We start from the raw sequence: 9,654 nt of genomic DNA, 5'->3' as shown, positions 1-9,654 counted from the left end.
TCAGAATAGATGAGTGGTAGACACTTGTCATTTATATTTTTAGCTAACCAGCATCAGCTTCCTATTCTGGGGTATGGAGTTTGTGTGAATCTTGGTGGGACACAGGGTCCCACTAGAAAAGCCAGGCACTTGCTTTTCCTGACCCTGGGAGACACAGTGCAAGCACCAACCCAAACCTGGTCAACCAGAGACCCTCAGCTGGTACTCTGAGTCAGAAGTGGGTAATGCAAAGAAGTACAGGTGAATAGAACCGTCTGATGGCAGCAGAAGGGCAGTGTTCAGGGTCTGCAGGGGCGGCAGGAGGCAGTCTCAACCTGACTCCTCTTGGGGCCTAATTTTGTCTGCAGTCTGGCTTCCCAGCATTTTTTTTTTTTTTAGAACAGATATAATTTTATTTTACATTTAAAAGATCCGTATTATTGTTTCTTTTGAAGGTGGGAAAAAAGCATCCTTGGTAGAGGGAACAGAATGCATTGGGTTTGTTCTGATAACCCAAGACATAAAATTAGTAACAATGGGTAAATGCTATAGGAAGTCAAAGAAAATTGGCAAGACCATTACTGGCATTTAGCCAGAGGCTAATTGATCTCCACTTGATAGGAATGTTGCAGTGAAGATTCAAGTATCAGATGGATACTTGGACCAGATGAACTCATATTTGCAAACTGGAGATTTATTACTGGATGTTTCTCAGTCCAGAAATAAGCAAAACCCCAAATTTCAAAAGAACCCCCAATTTTATAATTCCTAATCTTTCTTGTTCTTATGAGCCAAGTTTGGAACTTCAGCTTTCCCAGAGATTCCATGGGCTACCAAATATTTTCTTCCCATAAGTTACCCAGATTCTGTTTGGGATCTTGAAGCCAAGAATTTTGACTAGTCCAAGATGAATATCTTCTTTTTTTTTTTTTTTTTAATTTATTATTATTATTATTAATTTTATTTATTTATTTATTTATGGCTGTGTTGGGTCTTCGTTTCTGTGCGAGGGCTTTCTCTAGTTGCGGCAAGTGGGGGGCCACTCTTCATCGCGGTGCGCGGGCCTCTCACTCTCGCGGCCTCTCTTGTCGCGGAGCACAGCCTCCAGACGCGCAGGCTCAGCAATTGTGGCTCACGGGCCTAGTTGCTCCGCGGCATGTGGGATCTTCCCAGACCAGGGCTCGAACCCGTGTCCCCTGCATTGGCAGGCAGATTCTCAACCACTGCGCCACCAGGGAAGCCCTAAGATGAATATCTTCTTGACCTGACTTAAAAAGTGTATATCTCAAACCAAAAGTCAACATTCTATTTAATGGTAAAACAACAGAAAACAATCCCATTAAGGCCAGCAATACGGCAAGTTGATCTCTATGCTCATCTACCACAGGAGTCTCTAGATTGTTTTAGGGAGAGAGTGTCAGGGAACAGCTTTTATCTCACGAAAGTCTTGTGAACAAGGCACGGGCAAGGCAAGCTGAGTGGCCAGTAGAAGGCCTGAATCAAGTCTAGGAGAGAGCACCACATACCAGGCCACAGGAGCTGCAGCAGGAGAACTTGATAATATATCTTATATCTTAAAAGGCTTAACAAATGTTCTTACCCTTGTCTCAGCAGTTCACTTCTGGGGATTTGGCCTAAGAAAATAACCAGGGCTGAAAACAAAGACTTGTGTGTGTAAAGGGAAGAAAATTTGCACCCGGCCCCAATAGACAGCAAGTAGTCTGTCTTTTAAGCAGGAAACTACTTTCTCTTTCTTCTCCTTTTCCCCCCCACTCCTCTTTTCTCCATCTTCCTCCTCCTTTTCCTCCTCTTCCTCATCCTCCTCTCCCCAGCTTGGAGAAAGAGGAAGAGCCAGTCCAGCCCCAGCTCTGGGCCCCGCATGGCCCATCTACTTTCTCTCCCTCCTCCCAGCTCTATTCTGGCCATAGGGGGTTGTGTGCACCTGTGGGAACATGTCATCCTCATGTCCAAGCTCTATCCGCATGCTTGCCCACCCCTCCAGGCTAAGAGCAAGCATACCAGTGGTGTGGCCCGTTCTTGGGAGAATGGACCAAAGATGGGGCCCAGTCAGTCAGGCCTCAAAAATGAGCTTCTTGAGGCAATATGACCAGGGAATTCCAGTGTACACAGAGCACACTTGAAGGGGGAATTGGGACAGGGAGGGACCTATCAGGAGAGGTCTGGTTTAAGTACTGGATCAAATCCAAAAAAGCTTTTCAAAGATGATCTATCTTAAGCTTTGTTTCCCCTGTGAGTTCAGCAGTCTTGTTATGTGTACAAGGATATCTGAGTACAGGTATACTAAAGATAAGTCTAAGGAAGGAGTACAGTCCAAAAAATGGTAGTAAGAAAAAGGAAATAACTAGATAATGTAGAAAATGACTCCCTAAATTACTAATGTAAGTTTTTAGCAGAGAGCCTTCTCTGTTCAAGTATTCCCAGGTTGTACCTGGGAATCTTAGGATTCCCAGCACAGTGAATCTTCTCCAGAAGCATCTGAGGTTTTTTTGTTTTGTTTTTAATTAATTAATTAACTTATTTTTGGCTGCACTGGGTCTTCGTTGCTGTGCATGGGCTTTCTCTAGTTGCGGCGAGCCAGGGCTACTCTTCATTGTGGTGCACGGGCTTCTCCTTGCGGTGGCTTCTCTTGTTGTGGAGCACGGGCTCTAGGCGTGTGGGCTTCAGGAGTTGTGGCACACGGGCTCAAGAGTTGTGGCTCGCGGGCTTAGTTGCTCTGTGGCATGTGGTATCTTCCCGGACCACGGCTTGAACCTGTGTCTCCTGCATTGGTAGGTGGATTCTTAACAACTGCACCACCAGGGAAGTCCCGAAGAATCTGTTTTAAAGCTAAAATTTATTGAATTCTATTTTCTTAACCTTGTTTTTATCTGGATCATTTCATTTAATCTTCACAAGTGCCCAGTGAGGCAGATGCTGTTATAATCTCTAATACAAGGATGAGGAAGCAGAGGCTTCGAGGAGTAATGTGACTGGGATATGAACCCAGGCAGAACAGCCCCAGAACCCTCAGTCCTAACCACTAAGCGGCAATTTCCCAGTTGGCTAATAAATCCAGAATAAACTTAACAAGTCATTTGGGTCAAAGTGACTCCCATTCTCCTAACTTGGTTTGATAACGTGATATGGGAATCCTTTCCCTTTTTAGCAGCACTCTTCATGGGGACGCATCAAGTCTTTCCACATTTCCTGATTAAATCTCTCCTGGCAGCCGAGTGTAACGTAAAGAGAATAAGTCTTGGGGACATATAGACCAGAACTTAGCTGGTGATTTGAGTCTAAAAGGCCATTCAATTGGGAGTTCAGGCTCTATAACTGACCAGGGTGAGTATTGCTCCTCCTTGCTCTTTTTTTTTTTTAAACATCTATATTGGAGTATAATTGCTTTACAATGGTGTGTTAGTTTCTGCTGTATAACAAAGTGAATCAGCTATATGTATACATATATCCCCATATCTCCTCCCTCTTGCGTCTCCCTCCCACCCTCTATATCCCACCTCCTTGCTCTTTAAAACACCTTGCAGAACTGCCAGGAGTGTGAGAAGGGTCTGTGTTAGTGAGCCACAGTTTCAGCCATGTTGCTTTGGACATGATTAGCAATGGCATGTGATGGCAACAGATGTAAGTAGAGAGCTCTTTGATTACCTAGGTTTCAGCTGGGATACCACTTCCCTCTGGCTACAGCAATAGCAGCATGGAGGCTCCTACTCTAGAGCAACTGTCTTCAGATGTGGACGTCTCCAAGGCTCACACGAGGGGAGTGGAGGGTGGGCATCTGAGTTTTGGCTCCAGCAGGGATACATGAGCAAGGAGGACTGACCCTTGAAATGAAGAAGCACTGAAACCCTGCATCAAGTCCGTTTCACCTGCCTTCACTAACCAAGGTCGTTTTAAGACTTGCATGCCCTCCAAGCAGCACATAGCCTAAAGATGTTTGCCCGAGTTGTTTTCCAGGAATTTGGAGTCAGCTGTGTCTAGTTCCAGTTGAGCTGGTTAAGACTGGCTAGGACTGCCAACCCTCCAACTGAGCATGCACAGGTGTCCGTTCAGTGACCTTTTGACATCAGAGGGCCAAAACTCCACCCTCAGAGTGTGCTAAGTGCCTCCATTCTTAACATGCAGAGGCCTGGAGACGAGTTACCCCTGTTCAGAACGATTACACACCTTTTCCCAATCACCTTTTGCCATGCTCCTCTGCTTTCGCCTCAGACCACCCTGCTGCTGTATTTTTTGTCCCATAAGTACCCCAGCCCCTTGGTTTTGGAGAGGCAGATCTGAGACTTGTTTTCCTTTCTCCTTGTTTGGCTGCCTTGTGAATAAACCCTCTATTTGCTTCAAACTTTGGTGTCTCAGCATTTGGCTTGCTGGGTGCCAGGCAAAACAAACTCGTTTTGGTAACAGCACTTTGAGAGGTTCCCAAACATAATGGGGTTGGGGGCATGGGGGCCGAGGGATAGAAATTGAGCTTACAGTTGTACAGCTGAAACTAACACAACATTGTAAATCAACTATACGCCAATAAAAATTAAAAAAAAAAAAAGAAATTGAACTTGCTGATAATCTGAGGATATAGCAAGTGGGAAGCATTGCTTGCACCCCCAAATCATCATATGTAACCTCAGTTCCATTTTTTAAATTAATTTATTTATTTTTTGGCTGCGTTGGGTCTTCGTTGCTGCGTGGGGCTTTCTCTAGTTGTGGCGAGCGGGGGCTACTTTTCATTGCTGTGCACGGGCTCCTCATTGCAGTGGCTTCTCTTGCTGAAGAGCACAGGCTCTAGGAGCACGGGCCTCAGTGGTTGTGGTACATGGGCTTAGTTGCTTCACAGCATGTGGGATCTTCCTGGACCAGGGATCAAACCCATGTCCCCTGCATTGGCAGGCAGATTCCTAAACACTGTGCCACCATGGAAGCCCCCTCAGTTACATTTTGAAGAGGACTGGGCATTTATACTGTTGTGCTGAGGCCCTGGAATCTACACTTTGGACTTTGGAGATGACTTTAAAGATTGGCTTATTAACGATACACCCAGTATTTAAATCTTCTTGCCAGGAGTTGTCCAACGTATTTCAACAGAGCTCAAGACTGGGATTCACTCTTTTCTGAAGCACCTCATTCTACGTTTGGAAACATTAATAAAATAGTATCTTGAAGATTAAGCCTGAATTTGTCTCTGTGTAATGTTCACTCTTTGGTTCTACAAGCTGAGGCAATAAGGGCTAACTCTAATCCATCCCCCACAAAATACCCATCAAAAATTTAAAGGCAGTCAACCTGATACATCACTTTTCAAAGCTAAACACGCTCAGGTTGTTTGTGCAACTGTTCCTTGTGTGACATGTGTCAGGACCCTTCGTGCTCCTGATTTCTCTGAGAACTTTGCAGTTGTCTCTTTTCCTTGTGAGACGTGACATCCAGAACTGAATGTCATGTTTCTGGGGTAGAGAGAGAGCAACTGTCACCACTGCTTTTCTCTTAATGCAGACCAAGATCATAGTCGCTTTTTTGGTGGAAACCTCAAAATGGGTGTATACTGATATAAATGCTGCCTGCATTCCCTAAATCATTTTCACATGAGCTACTGCTAAACCTGCTTTTGCTTTGCTCAAGGCAGCTGCTGTGCTCATGTGAGACTCAGATGCCCTTAGGGGTAAGTTCTAGAACAGAGGAAATAGTCCATCCAACATTATTAAATCTGTGTCTCCAGATTCAAAACAATCTAACGTTTTCAGTCACGAGTTGTATCCTTCCACGAAAGAATGATTAAGTACCTTTTAAAATGCCGGGGAGAATGGCAGTTTCTCTAATGTTTTAGCAATTATTATGCCTTGCTGTGCAAATGTAGAAACAGCATAAGAGTTATAGCCATTTTTTGGTTTTCACATAAAATTTAAGTTCAGTTTATTTTTTTAAATATATTTATTTATTTATTCATTTATTATTTATTTTGGCTGTTCCAGGTCTTAGTTGCAGCACATGGGATCTTCGTTGCAGCATGCGGGATCTTTAGTTGCGGCATGCATGTGGGATCTAGTTCCCTGACCAAGGATCGAACCCAAGCCCCCTGAATTGGGAGCATGGAGTCTTACCCGCTGGACCACCAGGAAAATCCCCAATTTAGATTCAATTTAGAAATATCTTTACTATTTCAGTTCTGAAAACAATAGATTCTTAGGAGAATATAGTAGAATATTTGTATTAAGCTTAAAGACTAATATTTGAGATCCTGTCAGGGAAATAGCTACTTTTCTGATTACAAAGTCTAACTCAAAATATAAAATTATAATTCAGCCTTTAGGATTTTTTTACAATTTATTTATTTATTTATTTATTTTTGGCTGCGTTGGGTCCTCATTGCTGTGCACGGGCTTTCTCTAGTTGCAGAGAGCGGGGGCTACTCTTCATTGTGGTGCACTGGCTTCTCTTTGTGGTGGCTTCTCTTGTTGTGGAGCACTGGCTCTGGACGTTCAGTCCTCAGTAGTTGTGGCGCGCGGGCTCAGTAGTTGTGGCTCACAGGCTCTAGAGCGCAGGCTCAGTAGTTGTGGCACACGGGCTTCGTTGCTCCGCAGCTTGTGGGATCTTCCCAGACCAGGGCTCAAACCCGTGTCTCCTGCATTGGCAGGTGGATTCTTAGCCACTGCGCCACCAGGGAAGCCCCCAGCTTTTAGTCTTTAAGGGATTGAAAAAGATTAAAATTAAAGTAAGAGTCAGCAATGTGTAAGAAACCTTATCGTATTTTTCAAAGCACTAAATTGTTGCCCTTTTGTTTAAGTTTAGCTTCGATAAGTGTTTAAAACCTCAGAAATCAATGTTACACGAGCAAAGTGTCAGTGCTGAGATTACGGTGCTCAGAACTGCCAGTGCTTGCATATCTGTCTAGCATAGGAAGTGGAATTTGTCAAGTTCTTACAAGTATGCGAGTTTCTAGGTTTTTTAAAAGCCTATTTGGGTCATTAAAAAAAAAAATCTTACTAATAATTCAGCTGAAACTAGTTTATTAGTTCAAAACAAATTACTTCATACTTCATCATTTTTGGTATTTTAAATCACATTTGGCCTCAAGCTAATCATAACCTTATCCAACATGTAATGCCATAAAGGAAAGATTACAGAATTTGGGGGGCCAACTTTGGTGTTTTTATACTTGAAATATTTCATTTTGCTCAAAGTAGAGAAAGGCAAAGGGTTTCATTTGAAAACTTCTTTAAAAAATACTGAATAATAGAACAAAACTATTGATGTTAAATTAGTCACCCTGCAAGAAGACAACTGTTTTACTCACTGACATGCAGGTAGACAGGGTACATCCAGGACTGGCCATTCCTCCCCACCTTACCTGGAGACCAGGGTCCTGGGTGGCATCTCTGGAGGTAGAGTTTGCAGAGTTAGCTGGTGGTCTTTGAAATGTGAGCTGAGAAGTAAATGCAGACCCCCTCTATCCTTCCCTGTCCTTAAGTTCTGCCCCCTCCAGGTGGCCCAACCCCAGTTAGGGATGCAATGGGAAGTGTTTCCCCAACACCCCACTCAGTTGGAGAAAGCTCCTCCCTTGTATCTGGTCCAGTCTTGCTCAGATGAGGGCTGTCAATGACGGCCACAGAAAGGCCAGCTGAACGCGTGGAGCCTGTGGGGTGGGAGGTGGCAAGTCCTCTGTTGGGAAAGAGGCTGGTCATTCCTGACAGACAAGCAGTGCGTGGTATGCTGACTGCTCTGGGTGTCAGAGAGGGGAAGGAGAGTGACAAGACGAGGATAATTAACACGGCAACACAGCAGAGCAAGTGGACCAGAGCACGTGTCTAGAGACTGGATGGCCTCTGGGAGCTGACCAGCCGCTGACACTGGGCCTCCTTGTTCAGGCTGAACACTGATGCCTTTCTCCACCCACTTCTTCCTGTGTGGTCTCTCCCCTCTTTCTCTTCTTTCCTCCAGTGGAATCTTAACTTGGTCAGAAGGTCAGAAGGGGTGGGTGGGGAGAGGTGGGTAGGGAACTGTAAATGTGTATCTGAATTTTTCAGTCTTCACCTCAACCAGTGGCTTTATAACTTTAACATGCCAATAATGGAACCCATGCCCTGAAGCAAGAATGACTGACATCTAGCTGCTGGGAGAGGCCCTCAAGGTACAGGTGAAGAATTTCAGTGAGAGTCCGTTGGGTGGGAAGGGATGGAGATTACACATTATTTATCCTTTGAAGTTTCCTGCAACCAAATGATTTTAAAGAGAATGCCAATGGATAACCTGTAATTCATAATGAACTAAAAATATTTATATGAGTAGTTCCTCTAGGTTCTATACATAAATAAAATGAGGGAAAGCACATAAAAAAGAAGATAACAAAACATATGCAATTCTTAGGAAAATTAATGTTGGCAAGTGTTATTAATATCTATTTTTTTAATTCCTGTTAGTGAATCTGTGTGTGTGTGTTTTTTGTTTGTTTGTTTTTGGTGACATTCAACACAGTTGACTGTACATTCTTTTGTTTTGTTTTTTTGGCTGCGTTGGGTCTTCGTTGCTGCACACAGGCTTTCTCTAGTTTCCACAAGCGGGGGCTACTCTTTGTTACCATGCATGGGCTTCTCATTGCGGTGGCTTCTCTTGTTGTGGAGCACGGGCTCTAGGCGCGTGGGCTTCAGTAATTGTGGCACTTGGGCTCCAGTAGTTGTGGCTCGCAGGCTCTAGAGCGCAGGCCCAGTAGTTGTACCACCCGGGCTTAGTTGCTCCACAGCATGTGACATCTTCCCGGACCAGGGCTCAAACCCATGTCCCCTGCATGGGCAGGTAGATTCTTAACCACTGCGCCACCAGGGAAGTCCCCATACATTCTTATTTTACAAAAAATTATATGTATACAGTGTAGAGTCAAATATTTTTGTAAGGTTTATTATTTTTAAAATCCCAGCTATTCCCCACCCCCCAACATTTCATCCCTGCAACATCCCACTTCTGTTTCCCATTTCCCAGAGTAATGTTTTTTAACTGTTTTTGCTCATTCTTTTGATAGTTAACCTCTGTGTCTCTAAATAATGCGCATATAATATCACTTCTTGAATTCCCAATTTTAGGTATTATCTATTGATTTCACACCATGGGGAGACAAGGGATTGACATGACTTCTAGTTCTGTCTCTATCTCTATCTCTGTATCACTGTCTCTCTCACAGACACACACACACACACACACACACAATTTCTCATCCCCCTTGTCTCCAGAGTTATACTGTAAGATTGCTTATATAAATAATCAGAATTTCATTACAATGACTATGTAAACACTATTCACAGCTGAGCTAGGTGATATACAATGAATGAATGAATGTTCTCCCTTTCCTGTATAGCATTCCTCCCTGCCCCACCTCCATTCCACTACCCTAGCTTTAATCATTACCTTTTTTCCCCATTTTCTTAATTTTCTCTGAATACTACAATTGACCTTTGAACAACGCAGGCATTAGGGGGTGCAGCGCCGCCCCTCCCAGTCAAAAATCTGCATGTACCTTATAGTCAGCCCTTTGTATCCGCTGTTCCTCCATACCCCTGGTTCCACATCCACAGGCTCTATTTCCACATTTAGACACATGGGGGTCAGAGCTTAAACATATGAATTTTGGTAGGGTACAAACATTCGGTCCATAACATAGGGAATATAAAGTAGTATCTC

This window comes from Balaenoptera borealis (genome assembly GCF_965194805.1).
Source record: "Balaenoptera borealis genome assembly, chromosome: 2".
Lineage (NCBI taxonomy): Eukaryota > Metazoa > Chordata > Mammalia > Artiodactyla > Balaenopteridae > Balaenoptera > Balaenoptera borealis.
This window is presented reverse-complemented; position numbering follows the sequence as displayed.